The following is a 3,633-nucleotide window of genomic DNA, read 5'->3' as shown; positions in this document are numbered from 1 at the left end:
GATGGTCAAAGAGGTTTGGAACCTTTGTTGTCTCCATTTCTTTAGAGAATAACGATTTCATAATGGTTAGTCCACTAATTTAGGGAGTATATGAAATTTTACTAAATTAATTTATTAAAAAATTTAACGATGCTCATGTACCGTTAAAGAGAGTTTAGCATACATTAATAGAAATTTAGAATGTGGTTTGAAATTTTAAAACAATACTAAAGATTATATGGTTCAGTGTATAAAACATTTACACATAGATTTTGACAAAATTTCAAAAAATATGAAAATATTGTTTTGATGCATATTTGCATCATGCACTAACATATGATGATTTCGAAATAGGCTTGGAGCCTTTGTTGCCTCTGTTTTTCAAGAAAATAACGATTTTATAGAGGCTATTCCACCGATTTAGGAATATTATGAAGTTTTACTAAATTAATTGATAAAAAAATTATAACAATTCCCATATAACATGAAAGAGAGGTTAACAAACATTAATACAAATATAGAATGTGGTTAGAAATTTTAAAACAACACTAAGTTTAGGCTTCAGTATATAAAGCGTTTAATATAAAACTCAATATTTATATTGGGGTTAACACCTAGATTTTGAAACAAAATTCAAAAAATATAATAATATTGCTTCAATGCATAGTGTCATCTTGTACTAATATACGGTGATGGTCAAAGAGGTTTGGAACCTTTGTTGTCTCTATTTCTTTAGAGAATATCGATATAATAATTGTTAGTTCACTAATTTAGGGAGTATATGAAATTTTACTAAATTAATTTATAAAAAATTGAACGATACTCATGTACCTTGTATGAGAGTTTAGCATACATTAATACAAATGTAGAATGTGTTTAGAAATTTTAAAACAACACTAAAAATTATAGGGTTCAGTATATAAATCATTTACCAAAATTCAATATTTTTGTAGAGGTTAATACATAGCTTTTGAGAAAAATTCAAAAAATATGACAAAATTTTTTTAATGCATAGTTGCATCCTACACTAATATATGATGATGTTGAAAGAGGTTTATAGCCTTTGTTGTGTCCGTTTTTCAAGAAAATAACGATGATTATTCCACTAATTAAGATAGTATTATGTAGTTTTACTAATTAATTGATAAAAAAATTGAACGATTCCCATATACCACAAAAGAGAGTTTAAAATACATTAATACAAATTAAAAATATGGTTAGAATTTTTAAAACAACACTAAAAAGTTTATGCTTCAGTATATAAAGCGTTTAACGTAAAATTCAATATTTTTGTAGGGGTTAGTTAACACATAAATTTTGAGAAAAATATAAAAATATTGCTTTAATGCATAATTGCCTACTGTACTAATATATGATGAAGGTCAAAAAGGTTTGGAACCTTTGTTGTCTCAATTTCTTTAGAGAATAACGATTTTATAATGGTTAGTCCACTAATTTAGGGAGTATAGAAGTTTTACTAAATTAACTTATAAAAAAATTGAATGATGCTTATGCACCATAAAAGATAGCTTAACATACATTAATACAAATGTAGAATGTGGTTAGAAATTTTAAAACAACACTAAAGATTATAGGCTTCAGTATATAAAGCATTTACCAAAATTCAATATTTTTGTAGGGTTATTAAATAGATTTGGAAAATATTTTAAAAAATATGAGAATATTATTTTAATGCATAGTTGCATCATGCAATAATATATGATGACGTTGAAAGAGGTTTTTGGAGCCTTTTTTGTCTTTGTTTTTTAAAAAAATAACGAATTTATAGTGGTTATTCCACCGATTTAGGGAATATTATGAAGTTTTACTAAATTAATTGATAAAAAATTATAAATATTCTCATATAACATGAAAGAGAGTTTAAAATACTTTAATACAAATTTAGAATATGGTTAGAAATTTTAAAACAACACTAAAAATTTTAGGCTTCAGTATATAGAGTGTTTACCATAAAACTCAATATTTTTGTAGGGTTAACACCTAGATTGTGAGAAAAATTCAAAAAATATAACAATATTGCTTTAATGCATATTTGCCTACTATAGTAATATATGGTGATGGTCAAAGAGGTTTAGAACCTTTGTTGTTTTTATTTCTCTAGAGAATAGCGTTTTTATAATAGTTAGTCCACTAATTTAGGGAGTATATGAAGTTTTACTGAATTAACTTATAAAAAAATTGAACGATGTTCATGCACCATGAAAGAGAATTTAGCATATATTAATACAAATGTAGAATGTGGTTAGAAATTTTAAAACAACACTAAAGATTATAAGCTTCAGTATATAAAGCATTTACTAAAATTCAATATTTTTGTAGGGGTTAACGCATTGATTTTGAGAAAATTTCAAAAAATATGAAAATTTGGTTTTAATGCATAGTTGCATCATGCACTAACATACGATGATGTTGAAAGAGGTTTGGAGCCTCTGTTGTCTTCATTTTTAAAGAACATAACGACTTTATAGTGGTTATTCCATTGATTTGGGAGTATTATGATATTTTACTAAATTAATTGATAAAAAATTATAACGATTCCCATATACCATGAAAGAGAGTTTAACAAACACTAATACAAATGTAGAATGTGGTTAGAAATTTAAAAACAACAATAAAAATTTTAGGCTTCGGTATATAGAGTGTTTAACGTAAAACTCAATATTTTCGTAAGGGTTAACACATAGATTTTGAGAAAAATTAAAAAAATATAACAATATTGCTTTAATGCATAGTGTTTCCTCTTCTACTAATATATGGTTATGGTCAAAGAGGTTTGAAACCTTTGTTGTCTTTATTTCTCTAGAGAATAGCGATTTTATAATGGTTAGTCCCCTAATTTAGGGAGTATATGAAATTATACTAAATTAATTTATAAAAAGATTAAACGATGCTCATGTACCATGAAAGAGAGTTTAACATACATTAATACAAATGTAGAATGTGGTTTAAAATTAAAAAAAACACTAAAGATTATAAGGTTCAGTATATAAAGCATTTACCAAAATTCATTATTTTTGTACGGATTACACATAAATTTTGAGAAAATTTCAAAAAATATGACAATATTGTTTTAATGCATAGTTGTATACTGTACTCACATATGATTATGTTAAAATAGGTATGGAGCCTTTGCTGTCTCCGTTTTTCAAGAAAATAGTTATTTTATAGTGGTTATTCCACTTATTTTTTTGAAGTGTTATGAAGTTTTACTAAATTAATTAATAAAAAATTATAACGATTCTCATATACCATGAAAGAGAGTTTAAAATACATTAATACAAATGTAGAATGTGGTTAGAAATTTTAAAACAACACTAAAATGTTTAGGCTTCAATATATAGAGCGTTTAACGTAAAACTCAATATTTTCATTAACACATAGATGTTGAAAAAAATTAAAAAAATATAACAATATTGCTTTAATTTATAGTTTCCTCATGTACTAATATATGGTGATGGTAAAATTGGTTTAGAACCGTTGTTGTCTTCATTTCTTTAGAAAATAGTGATTTTATAATGGGTTAGTCCATCAATTTATGGAGTATATGAAATTTTACTAAATTAATTTATAAAAAAATTAAATGATGCTCATGTACCATGAAAGAGAGTTTAACATATATTAATACAAATGTAG

This window comes from Brassica oleracea, chromosome C4 (genome assembly GCF_000695525.1).
Source record: "Brassica oleracea var. oleracea cultivar TO1000 chromosome C4, BOL, whole genome shotgun sequence".
In the NCBI taxonomy this organism is placed as follows: domain Eukaryota; kingdom Viridiplantae; phylum Streptophyta; class Magnoliopsida; order Brassicales; family Brassicaceae; genus Brassica; species Brassica oleracea.
This window is presented reverse-complemented; position numbering follows the sequence as displayed.